A 17,474-nucleotide genomic window follows, 5' to 3' on the forward strand; every position below is an offset into this window, starting at 1 on the left:
GGCGGTAGTAGGTTTAGGCAGCTGTGGGGCTCCTAACTGCAAGGATAGTAATATTAAAGTTACACAGTGCTGCACTTGGTGTTTATAAGATATTAAGTGTAGAGTTTTACAAACCGGTAGCTCTAACATACCTTTCAAAATGAAAAAGGGGTTGTCTTCGCCAATGTCGAAAAAAAGCACAAGAGCGCCGAATTTAGAATCGGAGTACGGCAGAGCAGAGAGCTTTAGCGAGATGTTTCAAGGGCGCGTCAATACCCAATTAAGTCCTACGGGTGGAGGACAAAGGATGTTATTAAAATAGGGGAGGTTTCGAAAGGAGTTTACATGGACGTTTGAACGCATAATGGAAAACGCTTACCGTGAGTATTTTTAAGGAAAAGGAGAGGCGCCAATTCTAAATGGTATCGCATTCGCTTGTGCACGTGCGTACTGCCGCCTTGTTAAAAACAATTCCTGTGTAAGACAGAAGGCGCTTTAAGTTTAGCATGCGTTTTAAGCAAGGTAAGGAATTTTAACTAGCCTAACCGGAGATTGAAAAAGGCTTACCGAGAACGCTATTAATAGCCAGCTACATCCGGGGGTCTAGACAGAAAAGTCATAACCAAAAAAGAATATGAGTTTTTAAATACCTCTCAGGGTAAGCTAGCATGCATCTATGGTCTGCCCAAGATGCACAAGAACCAACACGATCCACCTTATCGACCAATAGTGTCCACTATTGGTACCCCCACTGAAGCCATCTCCAAGTATGTTGACAACATATTGAGACCCTACATATCTCTATCTCCATCCTATGTGAAGGACACTGGGGAGATAATAACGAAAATAGAAAACTTGGCATTCAATGAAAATAAAGATCTCCTTGTCACATTAGATGTTGAAGCGCTTTATAGTAACATCCCGCAGAATGGCGCTTTAGATGCGACCATGTGGTTTATAGACCTCCACCAAATACCGTGCAATAAACAATTTGTCTATGAGTGTCTGTCAATAGCACTACAGGAGAATGTTTTCCAATTTGGTAATCGTATGTACCAGCAGATCAAGGGTGTCAGCATGGGGGCGGCCATGGCCCCCTCGATAGCCAATATATATATGGCTCTTTTTGAGGCACGTAACATCTACAATGAGATGGCCCCATTCTATGAGTCTGTTTCCCACTGGTATAGGTACATTGATGACATTTTCTTCATCTGGACCAGTGGGGAACAGACTCTTGGGGAATTCTTAGAATGGATCAATCTTGCAGATGAAAATCTGCACTTTACTGCTAGGTATGACACCACAAAAGTTGAATTCCTGGATATATACATTAGGAACGGAGATAAAAGATTAGAAGTAGATCTATACACCAAACCCACCTCGAGAAATACTTTGCTCCATTTCTCGAGCTACCACCCTAGGAGCCAAAAAGACGGAATACCATTTTCTCAGTTTCTCAGAGTAAGGCGCAATTGCACCAACATTAAGGACTATGACACACAATCTGAAATAATGAAGAAAAAATTTATGGATAGAGGATACCCGCATAGATTAGTCCGACAAGCTTATAAGAGAGCTAGATTCTACGATCGAGATGCACTTTTGAAACCTAAAAATGAGACCCAGGAAAAGAAATTGGTGTGTGTCACACGACACTCTACCATGAATGCTACCATCAGGCAAATAATAAATGCTAATTGGCACTTGTTAAATATAGAACAATCGAAACCCAAACTGAATAAACCTATGTTTGCGCACCGCAGAAACAAGAACCTTAAAGACCTTATTGTCAGATCAAGACATACAGGCATCTCTGAAAGACCACCCTTCATACAGAAATCTATACAAGGATCCAACCCAGTGAAAGGCACCTCTAGATGCGGTTCTTGTCAATCTTGCAAAGGTATTCTTACAGGAGAATCATTCCAACTAAATGGTTATGATATTAAAGCAAGTGATTTATGGACATGCAACACTAGCAATGTGGTGTATTTACTCCTGTGCCCCTGTAATTTGGGGTATGTAGGCGAAACCTCCAGACCCATAAAGACCCGGCTAACAGAACACAGGTCCGCTATCAAAACCAAAAAAGTATCCGCACCCCTTGTCGCTCACTATAATGACTATAATCACGCCCCTTCTGATTTAAGATGGCGTATACTTGAGAAAATTAACACTCCCAATAATAAGGGAGGAGAACAGATACGGAAGAAACGTGAAGTGTTTTGGATTTTCTCCCTCAACACTTTCACCCGGGGACTTAACAATGAACTGCCCTGGGAGAATGCCATCTTGTAAGACTTTCTGTCTTTATCATCTGACCTTAGATTGCTGTAACTTTCCCATTTAAGGCCTACGGTTGGTTACACATGAGTAACTAACTGTATATGTATATGTTTATAGCTGCTTATTTACCCCTCGAAACAGTTTCTGTTTTTGTTTTTGCTGCGTGTGCTTCACCACTGTTTTGCTCCTGGTGTAAAATAACTGACATGCAACACCAAAATACAGCCCGGTCCCTTTAAAAGAAACACGTAAAGAAGTAGGCATCCAATTACCATTGCGCATATAAAAGCCAACCATAGTCGTCCTACCAGAGTCGCTCTTTTTGTGGAAACTGACCCGTTTGCAGACCCCCGGATGTAGCTGGCTATTAATAGCGTTCTCGGTAAGCCTTTTTCAATCTCCGGTTAGGCTAGTTAAAATTCCTTACCTTGCTTAAAACGCATGCTAAACTTAAAGCGCCTTCTGTCTTACACAGGAATTGTTTTTAACAAGGCGGCAGTACGCACGTGCACAAGCGAATGCGATACCATTTAGAATTGGCGCCTCTCCTTTTCCTTAAAAATACTCACGGTAAGCGTTTTCCATTATGCGTTCAAACGTCCATGTAAACTCCTTTCGAAACCTCCCCTATTTTAATAACATCCTTTGTCCTCCACCCGTAGGACTTAATTGGGTATTGACGCGCCCTTGAAACATCTCGCTAAAGCTCTCTGCTCTGCCGTACTCCGATTCTAAATTCGGCGCTCTTGTGCTTTTTTTCGACATTGGCGAAGACAACCCCTTTTTCATTTTGAAAGGTATGTTAGAGCTACCGGTTTGTAAAACTCTACACTTAATATCTTATAAACACCAAGTGCAGCACTGTGTAACTTTAATATTACTATCCTTGCAGTTAGGAGCCCCACAGCTGCCTAAACCTACTACCGCCACCACTGTCTACATATATAGCTGTTATCATTCAGTATTGTGACTTTTTGGAAGTGACCTCCTTTCTCCCGCACGGTAAGCATCGGTAGCCACATTTTTGACAACTACTAGAGTATTTAAGATTTACATCCTAATCTTTATTGCGTACTACCTTCTGTTCCAATAGGTAGCCCGAACAGTCTTTCAAGTAACCACTTTGCCAGTAATTTTAAAATCCGGAATCGATAATGTGGGATCCATAATCCTCCTATTTTAGGGTAAGAATCATGGAACAATATTAATAGAAGGCTAAATATAAACATTCTCTATTGACCCAAGACATCCAGCTTCACTACATTATGCACTATAGTGATTATATCCACCTCTTTTTAGGATTTACTGACCCTGTTCTAATCACCTGAAAATACTAAAGAACAGATTCTATCTTTGTCCCCCTTCGCTGCAGCACAATAGGTAAGAGTGTAATATTTTTCAGTATGGCCTACTGGCCATTTCTTTAAATAAAAACACGTCTCTCCAATTTAGCTAGTTAGGTGTAATTAAACTAACAATAATAATTGTTCGCCACTTATTTACATTGCTTTTTTCTTATCTTTCCTTTATCTTTCCTTTATCTTTTTTTCTCCCCTCCCCCCAAATAGATTAATGCTATTGGCATACTCTTGTGTATTTGATCTGTACACTGCACTTCTATATTGACAGAGAATGAATATGTGCTTAAGCTCCTTTAAAAACCGTTATACCGTTAATTAAAGTTGAAATGTAACCGGGTGATTGTTCAGAATGTGAAACATTTTTTATAGAAATTATCCGACCGGAACAAGCTTGTTTATCTTGTCTAATCCAAATAGACTAATCAGATTGTATTGTATGCCATATCAACTCTTTTGTCTGTATCTTTCCAACAGCTATGTGTAAATACAGATAGCTTGTTAAATTTGCAGTTTTCTTAGAGCGGTTTACCATAAATTTGGAATGACGTATGTACTAAGTACCAATAGAATTTGTACACAAACGCTAGTTCAGTAGTAATTATGTGATAGTAATTTTACATCTATAATAATTTTATGCAACAATTATGTCTTACAGAGTGTGCTCATGGTTAATGTCCTGATGAAGACATACTGTATATGTCGAAACGCGTTGACTGAAGACCACTTAACCTTCCTTTTTATCTAATTTGTGAATACATATGTATCAGTCCTTTTATCAATTGTGATCAATGTGTCTAATTTTTATTCTCTTTTTTATCAAATTAAACCATAAATATTTTTTCTAACTGAACTAGTTTGTTTGTTTTATCTATTGTGTACTTTCCTTAGTTTATGCCTGGGAGTGTTTTTTTCAAATATAGAAAAGTATATGAATCCAGTACTTAGTAGTCTAGCAGCACAGTATATAGGTGAATTTTTCCTAGCTCATCATGCAATAGATATAGCAGAAGCTCACAAGCATAATTTAACGTGTTCACTAAAAGAAGAAGAAAATACATTTTTGAATTTAGTAGAAGAAAGGAAACATGATTTCCAGAAGAAAGCCAACGCAGAGAAAACTCATATTCCACCATGGGCAGAGAAAGAAAGAATGTATACATCTGCCAGGGCTCAAGTTGCGATGACCCTAGATTTCGAAAAGAAAGGGAAAATATGTCTACATAGGTTAAAGACTGACTATAATAATGTGTTTATTGGTTCCAGTGAATGTGAACATAATTTCTTGGTTATTGGAGGATGGGAACTAAAAGGAGGAACAGATCCAGTATTTCCTGTAATTTATTATATATGAGGGAACAAAGCTTACTTTAAGCTACCTGCAAGATGGTATGGAAGCTGTTACTTTGGAATAGTATTTCCAAAAGTTTATCACATGAAAAGAATCACTGGAAGCAATGAAAACCATAATGAACTAATCCGTAATAAAAGACCTAGTTTTGAAAATAGTAGGAGATATATTCAGTGCATTGATACCTTCAGTGGGAGTAATTATGAATTCACAAAGAATTTGTCAATTGTCCACAGTAGTTGACCGTTTATCAACTGATATTGCTGGAGGCTTCTTGATGATCAATACCAAAATGTTTGCAATCAGATCAATGGTTTTGAAGAATCGACTTGCCCTTGATATAATATTGGCAAAAGAGGGTGGAGTCTGTAAAATGCTGAAAGCGCAAGATTGTTGCACTTACATACCTGACAAAAGTAAAGAAATTGGGAAATACATTAAAAATATTACAAAATTGGAAAAGGATTTGAAACCACTGGAAGTTGACAGTGTATGGATGAAATTAACAAATAGTCTATCATCAATAGGGTCTTGGTTTGCTAATATTGGAGAAGGAGTTATAGCTCAAGTAATGATACCTATACGCGGACTAACTGTGATAGGATTAATAATAATAATCTGGTGCAAATGTTCTAAAAAAAGAAGAAGATATGAAGTGAATGAGCAAGGAAAGAAAAGAAAATATGAACATATTAAGCTTGAGTAATAAAAGGAGAACTGTACAAGAAAATGAAGAACATGAAAGAAAAAGATGAAGTTGACATTGATAAAATAGAGAAGGGAATCGAGATATGTTAAAGTTGGCATTTGATTTGGGTATGGGTAATTGTTGATGGCATAAATGCCATCAGAGAGGGGATTGGGGGAGCAAGGATTCGTGAATAAGAGACTTGTTCAGATCCTCTCATATAATCTTGTAATACAGTATTAATAATGTTTGTAATACTAATTTGACACAATATTTCATATTACTAGTGAAAGAGGGAAGCTTTCCTATGTGTTTTACTAACAAGTAACACAAGTGCATCTAAAGATGGTTGCGAATGCGGGAAAATTAGCTGCACATGCGTCAGGTGCATGACTTCTTAACGCTTGGAGGGAAAACTTTCCTTTTGTGCAATAGCCTTTTAAATGTGCTAAGCATCTGCTTTGCTGAAACTAATTTGTGTTATATAGTAAATGCTAATGCATAAATAGTCCTTATAAGCAAATGGGATTAGAGTAGAGATAGGTGGTATACAGTGAAATCATTTTATTCGAATCTAATACTTTGTCTTTTTGACCTCTCTATTAGTTCGTATTTGGGCCTCCTAGAATGCTAAGGTTTGTTAACCACGTGAATAGTGATGGAGCTCAAATTTCATCTGGAGTCAGGCATTGCTTTATTTTTGTGCTTCAGACAAACTGCATTTAAAATGATGCACATTTTGGTGCAAGTGAAAACACATGGCACATGAAATCATGAAATGAGGCCTAGTCAGTCTGAAATGCTTGTGCTGAATTAACATGTGTTTTTGCTGTGTAGAAAAACATATGATTTCAGTGGCCTTTTTTAGCTTTGAAGAAAATAATAGAATGTGTTCTCTCATCCCAGCTCTTTTTCTTGTAATCTACACCCCTGTTCCTGTCTTAAAAGACTTTGGCTTTGTTGCATATTTAGATATGTTACCAAAAGGATCCGAGTCATACCTTTAAACGGTCCAACACCAGACAACACTACTTTTAATGCCTCTTAGATTAGCACTAAGCTTCAGTGCAACAGGTCTGGGATGTGACCCACATGCATCCCAAATTGGTGGTTAGAAACCACAGTTATCCACAAAATCAAATTGACCCTGCACCCGAGAAGAGTAAGTACTGCTTGTATAAATGTCCTAGTACAACTCATTCAAACAAATAAAGAGATATATTACTAACAAAATCGCTTCCCAGACGAGAATATCAAACAGTCGTATATCTTGATTGTAGTATAGTAAATATTTCATTGTAAATCACTTGACCTTTTTAAATCACCACAAAATTGCTTGCCAAGGCGTTTCATCCCTCTTGGGACTTCTTCGGGGCTAGAAGCAATTACAAAATATTATTTACAATATAAACACAATAAAAGATAGCATCAGATATACAATTAAGTACAGTTCCTTTTTAGACTCACATCCTATATCTAGTATTCACCATCTATTATTAGACATGGCTCTCATCCTATTACATTGTTCAATCATTGGGAAGCTATTCACAACACACATAATGTTCACATTTCGATTCTTGTAAGCATGGGAGGAAACACAGCTAATCAGTACATCATCCATTAGTATAAAGCCTGCATCATGTTTGAAATTAGCATCATCATCTGATACATTGCAACTATTATTGAGCTGTATTTGCATGGTCAGATTTAATCATCCTCAGTCACTAATTCATAGTTCAAATCAAAAATACATACATTGGCCATAAAGAAATGGCATATTGACAAACTTGTCCATACCTTGTTCAAGTTCTGTTTCTCATGTTGATGGCAAGTATGGCTCCAAGCCAACCTTAACAGCAACATTGGTGAAACTGTGTATCTATAGGTGGACATAATATAAATATCACTAATAATACATGTCTGAATATTGCTTTATTTTGAACCTGCTAATCTTATATAGTTAAGCTATTATTATAGCTCAACTCATCATAGATATTTTGCTATTTATAAAATAACCACAGTTGGCTAAATACACTGTTTGCTTGACCATTACAGTGGACACTATCATTGTTAATACAAAATTCCAATATTATCAGATCACAAATCGAATCATCGATAATACATGTCCTTGCAAGTTGGTCTCTGCTTAAATTGAACAACTGTGTATATGGGTACAAGGTCCCACCTGTACTTAAAGCTGTGTCATTGGCACCTCAAACTATTAACATTTCTTAGGAAATTAAACTAAAAAAGCAGGTACCTATATCACTATTGATCTCTAAATGGGTACACTTTTTCATTATAATGTATTTGTAAATCACTACTTTATCCTAATAACTTCTATATGAGTGATAATATATGTACATGACTTACTGGTATTGGTCTTAACGTTGTTGATATTATATCGTTATTTCTCTCTAGACACCAGAAAGTCGATCTTATATTACAATGATTTTGAGGGTAACCATTATTTAAATTGCTGGATCACTGTAAAGATATGAAGAAATGAGAAGTTACACTGCCACCTCTTATATATGTATATAACGTTTTTATGTTATAAGAGTAAGTCAGAAACGTTAAATACCTTATGATTTCGTTTCGATAATCCGGGGAAAATGACCAGACGTATCTCATGTACTCCCCATTATAAAAATAACTAAAGAGGATAGTAATATATGTCAGAAAATGGTTTAATAACCGTGTCTCACAGAAGCTTAAAGCAAATAAGTGTGTGCAATTTAAAAAGGATATAAAATACGTAGACGAAAAACGCACCATTTCCTATAGTTTGGAGACACCAGTTGAGCGTGGCCGTGCAGAGGATTCAACACTGCATTGTGAGTAGTGTTATTGGTTTTATTTATATAGTGGTTTCTCACATGACTTTGTGAGCGCTATACCTGCCAGTAGACTCACTAGAACTAAGGAACTAGTTTCCACAGGTTGCAGGAATTTATGGGCAACAGGGTCTCGTCAGGGTCATTTGTTCCGCTAAAGAACGGTTGCTCGGGACTATGTAACAGTGATAAAAGTCTCACATATGAGATCGGGGTATACTGCATACAACGGGGCAAGGGAATTCAAAGTCATATAAAGCTTGTATTAGAGGACACCCGTACTTGACCATTGACAGCCGCTTTTTAATCTACATCGTAACAGGATCTTTGAAGATCTTATAACTGCACCATATAACCACGAGTGGTGCGAATATCAATATCAGCTGCTTATAATATTGAGATTATAGAATGCATCATTTTTGTCACCTAGATATTATTTGCATTGGGAGCAACAGCGCCAATGCTTTTAAATTGTCCCACTTTTATGCTAGATGCAGTATAAACATAGCGATCAGTACGAATAGGATTATGTTAACTGTGTCGTTTCTGTATGGGTCGGTTGTTTGAGAGACCTATATATAGCTACTCACGACACATTAAAATCTAGCATATACCATTATGGGCTCAATCGTGCCTATTATATTTTACAGAATAGTACTTTGAAGTCACTTGAACATACCTAGCCACTGGACGATATTGTTGTTTGAAAAAGGCCATTAAACACACTCATTTTAATTTGGACAACGGGGATTAATTACATCAGTAAGTGACCTTATGTATCTAATATTTTAGATATTACTCTTGCTCATTGTGTGGATCGATTCTGTCAAGATATAAACTTCAAGTTTCTGTGAGACAAGGTTATTATACCATTTTCTGACATAAATTACTATCCTGTTTTTTTTTTTTAATAATAGGTAGTACATGAGATACGTCTGGTCATTTACCCCGGATTATTAAAACGAAATCATAAGGTATGTAACTTTTGACTTACTCTTATAATATAAGAACGTTATATACATATACAAGAGGTGGCAGTGCAACTTCTCATTTCTTCGTATCTTTACAGTGATCTCCCAATTTGAAATAATGGTTACCCTCAAAATCATTGTAATATAAAATTTACTTTCTGGAGTCTATAGAGAAATAACAATATAATATTGACAAGGTTAAGACCAATACCAGTAAGTCATGTACATATATTATCACTCATACAGAAGTTAGAAGGATAAAGTAGGGATTTACAAATACATCATAATGAAAAAGTGTACCCATTTAGAGATCAATAGTGATATAGGCACCTGCTTTTTTAGTGGTATTGCCTATGAAATGTTAATAGTTTGAGTTGCCAATGACATAGATGTATGTATAAGTGAGACCTTGTACCCATATACACAGCTGTTCAATTTCAGCAGATTCCAACTTGCAAGGACATGTATTATCGATGATTCGATTTGTGGTCTGATAATATTGGAATTTTGTATTAACAATGATAGTGTCCACTGTGATGGTCAAGCAAACGGTGTATTTAGCCAACTGTGGTTGTTTTATAAATAGGAAGATATCTATGATGAGTTGTGCTATAATAATAGCTTAATTATATAAGAATAGCAGGTTAAAAAAAGCAATATTAAGACATGTATCAATAGTGATATATATTATGTCCACCTATAGATACACAATTTCACCAACGTTGCTGTTAAGGTTGGCTTGGAGCCATACTTACTATCAACATCAGAAACAGAACTTGAACAAGGTATGGACGAGTTTGTCAATATGCCATATCTTTAACGACAATGTATGTATTTTTGATTTGAACTATGAATTAGTGACTTAGGATGATTAAATCTGACCATGCAATTACAGTTCAATAATATATGCAATGTATAAGATGATGATGCTGATTTGAAACATGATGCAGGCTTTATACTAATGGACGATATACTGATTAGCTGTGTTTCCTCCCATGCTTACAAGAATCAAAAGGTGAGTTGTAGAATAGCTTCCAGTGTTTGAACAATGTAATAGGATGAGAGCCATTTCTAATAAAAGATGGTGACTACTAGTTATAGGATGTGAGTCTAATAAGAAACTGTACTGAACTGTATATCTGATGCTTATTGTATGTTTTTAATGTGAATATATTGTAAATAGTGTTTTGTAATTGCTTCTAGCCCTGAAGAAGTCCCAAGAGGGATGAAACACGTTGGCAAGCAATTGTGTGGTGATTTTAAAAAGGACAAGTGATTTACAATAACAGATGTACTATAACTACAATCAAGATATACAACTGTTTGATATTCTAGTCTGGGAAGCTATTTTGTTTGTGATATATCTCTTTATTTATTTGAATGAGTTGTACTAGGACATTTATACAAGCAAACTTACTCTTCTGGGGTGCAGGGTCAATTTGTATTTTTATTGCATATTTAGACAAAATATGTTCAGTTCATAACACCTCTTTTTATAATGTGTGTTAATTAACCATGCACCAAACACTACACGCGGGGCAAACACATTTTGAATGAAAAGCTATCTAAAACATTACTGCATGTTGCTACGAGTATGTATTAATTGTGTGCGCTTTGAAAATTTACACTAGTGTATGTATTATGCTATGTTGTACATTGCACATTTTTGCATGTTGTGCACAAATATTAAGAAATATTAAGAAAAGCTGCAAAACTAATAGCTTTTGCTAGGTAATCATTTATACAGCGTATTAGTATGGGGGAGGTAAACATAATGGGATTTATTTCATGAAATAATACTATTTTTGTGTTTGTTTTGTTTTTGAGCCTTAGATTCAAATTCAAAATTCCTTTATTCGGTTTTCATAATTTTTTAGGGAACCATAAAAGAACAAAAATAGATCATATAAGCAAATACATAAACTCAATATATTTTGTGAGTTGCGGATTCATTAATAAAAAACGGAGCAATATACTAAAAAGTGTTTCAAAGTTAAAATGCTTATACATATAGACAAAAATCAAATACATTTCTACAAAATGAGAAATAAGCAAGGTAATTCAAGTTGGAGAACTAATATAGTTAATATTATACCAAGTTTAAACGATATCTGACACAGGCCTTCAAAAAGCAAGCAACGGACTTAGCATACAATTCATTTTCTAATAATAAGAGTGATAAAAATGCTGGGCGGCAACATCGTAGTCCCATTACTCTTAGTATAGGTATAATCCATCTCCTGTGAGGATAATCATAAAATCTGCAGAATAGGACTGTATGAATTAGAGATTGAGAGGACACTTCATCACAGGGACACAGAGAAAGATTTTTAGACCAATCATTTTGATTGGGGAAAGTAATTAGGCGATGAAAGATGTTAAATCTGAGGCGGGTCAGCATAAATTTCTCATACATGTTCAGATTATACGTTAAAGAAGGTTGAGTTGAAAACGTAAACTGAATCGGCAAGTTGTGTTGGACTGAACTTTTACTGACTTCTCCCGAAAGTCGTATCTGCCTTTGATGGAATAGGCATAGCTTTCTTAGATCTTTCCTCCCAATTTCAAAGCTGGTCGTTGGGTGGTTAAAATATCTTACTAGGTCAGTGTCTTTAAAGAAGTTCTTAACATATGCTAGCCAATTGATCTTATGCATTGAGGCTAGATTGAGGCAATCGTTTATAAGTTGTCGTGACAGGTCACTGTGCTCAGATATCCAGACACGATTCAGAAAAGGGGGGTGGTGATGAACAGAGTGTCTGAATTAAGCAGACCACTCTTACCCAGTCCAAAGATCAGGGCTTGATCCATCACCGTTATTTATCTCACTGCCCCATCCCAGCTCAGAACCTGGCTATATGCAAATCAGTCTGTCCCTGGCCCAGTGCATCATGGGAACAGGGCAGACTAAACTACCAAGCCAATTCTTCACCAGAAAGGAGACAAGCTACCGGGGACCGGTTTCTGGCATTTCAGCCGTCTTCGGCCCGGCTTGCTTGAATCCTGATGGAGCAGTGAGAAAGGGACTCATGTCTGAGTATACCCTGCCACACCTATAGTGGCCAAAAACGATTCAGAAAAGGGGGGGTGGTGATGAACAGAGTGTCTGAATTAAGCAGACCACTCTTACCCAGTCCAAAGATCAGGGCTTGATCCATCACCGTTATTTATCTCACTGCCCCATCCCAGCTCAGAACCTGGCTATATGCAAATCAGTCTGTCCCTGGCCCAGTGCATCATGGGAACAGGGCAGACTAAACTACCAAGCCAATTCTTCACCAGAAAGGAGACAAGCTACCGGGGACCGGTTTCTGGCATTTCAGCCATCTTCGGCCCGGCTTGCTTGAATCCTGATGGAGCAGTGAGAAAGGGACTCATGTCTGAGTATACCCTGCCACACCTATAGTGGCCAAAAACGATTCAGAAAAGGGGGGTGGTGATGAACAGAGTGTCTGAATTAAGCAGACCACTCTTACCCAGTCCAAAGATCAGGGCTTGATCCATCACCGTTATTTATCTCACTGCCCCATCCCAGCTCAGAACCTGGATATATGCAAATCAGTCTGTCCCTGGCCCAGTGCATCATGGGAACAGGGCAGACTAAACTACCGAGCCAATTCTTCACCAGAAAGGGGACAAGCTACCGGGGACCGGTTTCTGGCATTTCAGCCGTCTTCGGCCCGGCTTGCTTGAATCCTGATGGAGCAGTGAGAAAGGGACTCATGTCTGAGTATACCCTGCCACACCTATAGTGGCCAAAAACGATTCAGAAAAGGGGGGTGGTGATGAACGGAGTGTCTGAATTAAGCAGACCACTCTTACCCAGTCCAAAGATCAGGGCTTGATCCATCACCGTTATTTATCTCACTGCCCCATCCCAGCTCAGAACCTGGCTATATGCAAATCAGTCTGTCCCTGGCCCAGTGCATCATGGGAACAGGGCAGACTAAACTACCAAGCCAATTCTTCACCAGAAAGGAGACAAGCTACCGGGGACCGGTTTCTGGCATTTCAGCCGTCTTCGGCCCGGCTTGCTTGAATCCTGATGGAGCAGTGAGAAAGGGACTCATGTCTGAGTATACCCTGCCACACCTATAGTGGCCAAAAACGATTCAGAAAAGGGGGGTGGTGATGAACAGAGTGTCTGAATTAAGCAGACCACTCTTACCCAGTCCAAAGATCAGGGCTTGATCCATCACCGTTATTTATCTCACTGCCCCATCCCAGCTCAGAACCTGGCTATATGCAAATCAGTCTGTCCCTGGCCCAGTGCATCATGGGAACAGGGCAGACTAAACTACCAAAGCCAATTCTTCACCAGAAAGGAGACAAGCTACCGGGGACCGGTTTCTGGCATTTCAGCCGTCTTCGGCCCGGCTTGCTTGAATCCTGATGGAGCAGTGAGAAAGGGACTCATGTCTGAGTATACCCTGCCACACCTATAGTGGCCAAAAACGATTCAGAAAAGGGGGGTGGTGATGAACAGAGTGTCTGAATTAAGCAGACCACTCTTACCCAGTCCAAAGATCAGGGCTTGATCCATCACCGTTGTTTATCTCACTGCCCCATCCCAGCTCAGAACCTGGCTATATGCAAATCAGTCTGTCCCTGGCCCAGTGCATCATGGGAACAGGGCAGACTAAACTACCAAGCCAATTCTTCACCAGAAAGGAGACAAGCTACCGGGGACCGGTTTCTGGCATTTCAGCCGTCTTCGGCCCGGCTTGCTTGAATCCTGATGGAGCAGTGAGAAAGGGACTCATGTCTGAGTATACCCTGCCACACCTATAGTGGCCAAAAACGATTCAGAAAAGGGGGGTGGTGATGAACAGAGAGTCTGAATTAAGCAGACCACTCTTACCCAGTCCAAAGATCAGGGCTTGATCCATCACCGTTATTTATCTCACTGCCCCATCCCAGCTCAGAACCTGGCTATATGCAAATCAGTCTGTCCCTGGCCCAGTGCATCATGGGAACAGGGCAGACTAAACTACCAAGCCAATTCTTCACCAGAAAGGAGACAAGCTACTGGGGACCGGTTTCTGGCATTTCAGCCGTCTTCGGCCCGGCTTGCTTGAATCCTGATGGAGCAGTGAGAAAGGGACTCATGTCTGAGTATACCCTGCCACACCTATAGTGGCCAAAAACGATTCAGAAAAAGGGGGTGGTGATGAACAGAGTGTCTGAATTAAGCAGACCACTCCTACCCAGTCCAAAGATCAGGGCTTGATCCATCACCGTTATTTATCTCACTGCCCCATCCCAGCTCAGAACCTGGCTATATGCAAATCAGTCTGTCCCTGGCCCAGTGCATCATGGGAACAGGGCAGACTAAAATACCAAGCCAATTCTTCACCAGAAAGGAGACAAGCTACCGGGGACCGGTTTCTGGCATTTCAGCCGTCTTCGTCCCGGCTTGCTTGAATCCTGATGGAGCAGTGAGAAAGGGACTCATGTCTGAGTATACCCTGCCACACCTATAGTGGTAAAAACGATTCAGAAAAGGGGGGTGGTGATGAACAGAGTGTCTGAATTAAGCAGACCACTCTTACCCAGTCCAAAGATCAGGGCTTGATCCATCACCGTTATTTATCTCACTGCCCCATCCCAGCTCAGAACCTGGCTATATGCAAATCAGTCTGTCCCTGGCCCAGTGCATCATGGGAACAGGGCAGACTAAACTACCAAGCCAATTCTTCACCAGAAAGGAGACAAGCTACCGGGGACCGGTTTCTGGCATTTCAGCCGTCTTCGGCCCGGCTTGCATGAATCCTGATGGAGCAGTGAGAAAGGGACTCATGTCTGAGTATACCCTGCCACACCTATAGTGGCCAAAAACGATTCAGAAAAGGGGGGTGGTGATGAACAGAGTGTCTGAATTAAGCAGACCACTCTTACCCAGTCCAAAGATCAGGGCTTGATCCATCACCGTTATTTATCTCACTGCCCCATCCCAGCTCAGAACCTGGCTATATGCAAATCAGTCTGTCCCTGGCCCAGTGCATCATGGGAACAGGGCAGACTAAACTACCAAGCCAATTCTTCACCAGAAAGGAGACAAGCTACCGGGGACCGGTTTCTGGCATTTCAGCCGTCTTCGGCCCGGCATGCTTGAATCCTGATGGAGCAGTGAGAAAGTGACTCATGTCTGAGTATACCCTGCCACACCTATAGTGGCCAAAAACGATTCAGAAAAGGGGGGTGGTGATGAACAGAGTGTCTGAATTAAGCAGACCACTCTTACCCAGTCCAAAGATCAGGGCTTGATCCATCACCGTTATTTATCTCACTGCCCCATCCCAGCTCAGAACCTGGCTATATGCAAATCAGTCTGTCCCTGGCCCAGTGCATCATGGGAACAGGGCAGACTAAACTACCAAGCCAATTCTTCACCAGAAAGGAGACAAGCTACCGGGGACTGGTTTCTGGCATTTCAGCCGTCTTCGGCCCGGCTTGCTTGAATCCTGATGGAGCAGTGAGAAAGGGACTCATGTCTGAGTATACCCTGCCACACCTATAGTGGCCAAAAACGATTCAGAAAAGGGGGGTGGTGATGAACAGAGTGTCTGAATTAAGCAGACCACTCTTACCCTGTCCAAAGATCAGGGCTTGATCCATCACCGTTATTTATCTCACTGCCCCATCCCAGCTCAGAACCTGGCTATATGCAAATCAGTCTGTCCCTGGCCCAGTGCATCATGGGAACAGGGCAGACTAAACTACCAAGCCAATTCTTCACCAGAAAGGAGGCAAGCTACCGGGGACCGGTTTCTGGCATTTCAGCCGTCTTCGGCCCGGCTTGCTTGAATCCTGATGGAGCAGTGAGAAAGGGACTCATGTCTGAGTATACCCTGCCACACCTATAGTGGCAGGTCACTGTGCTCAGATATCCAGACACGGCGCCACAAAAGAATGGGCTGAATTTTAATGATGTCAGTAATAAACTCTAAACCCAATTCTAAATGTCGAAGAGCTTTGGGGGACTGCCAGTAGATATTGCAAGAAGCTATTCTCTATCTTTTGTAGCTCCTCTACATTGGCATAACCCCACACCCCAGTGCCATAAATGGCTACACCGATGCACTTTGCTTGATAGATTTTTATCATTTCTAGGGGGGACCTCTTTCCAAGCTTCTGCGCAAAGGATACCAAAGCTGTGGTTGCCCTCAGAAATGATAGTTTTCTTGCATGTATAGCCTGCCTCCAGGATGCTTTATTGTCAAATAAGATTACTAGATAAGGATAGGAATTTGTGGTTTCCAACTTGATATTTTCAATAAAAATCATTTTTGTCTTTTTCAGTCTGTTACCCATGTGCATTACAAACGTTTTCCTGATATTCACAATAAGGTCCAGACTTGCCATGAAACGACGGTATTTGTCTAAGAGGCGCTGGAGCTGTAAATGTGTTCTTGCCATAATCACGGCGTAATCAGGGTATAATAGCGCCGGTACTGGACGACTACAGATATAAGGCAGGTCTTGGGTCCCTTCAAGCATACCTGCTTCCAGCCCATTGGTGTATAGATTAAATAAGAAGGGAGCCAAGACACAGCCTTGTCTCACCCCCTTTACAACTCCAAAAGGTTCTGTCAGTTCGCCCCTAAATCCAAACCTTACTCTAGCTGAGGCGTCCGAGTAAAGCTCTCTGAGGAAGGTTAAAAGGTGGGGGTCCATGCCCATATTCGAAAGAATCAACCACAATTTCTTGTGGCTGATGCAATCGAAGGCCGCGGTCAAGTCAGCATAGGCCAAATGTAGGCACCCACCTTTAGCTCGCACGTATTTTCCTATTAAAAGGGAAAGATTAAATGCTTGGCCCACAGTTCCTAAACCCTCCCAGAATCCATACTGGAGGTCGGAAATTATGTTATTATCCGCTGCCCATTCTTGAAGGCGTTCTAGTATGATGTGGCCCGCAACCTTAACAAGCGAGTCTAGGAGGGATATAGGTCTGTAGCATGTTGGGCTATTTTAGTCACCCTTTTAAAAAAATGGGTA

This window comes from Lissotriton vulgaris, unplaced genomic scaffold, assembly GCF_964263255.1.
Source record: "Lissotriton vulgaris unplaced genomic scaffold, aLisVul1.2 SCAFFOLD_578, whole genome shotgun sequence".
In the NCBI taxonomy this organism is placed as follows: Eukaryota; Metazoa; Chordata; class Amphibia; order Caudata; family Salamandridae; genus Lissotriton; species Lissotriton vulgaris.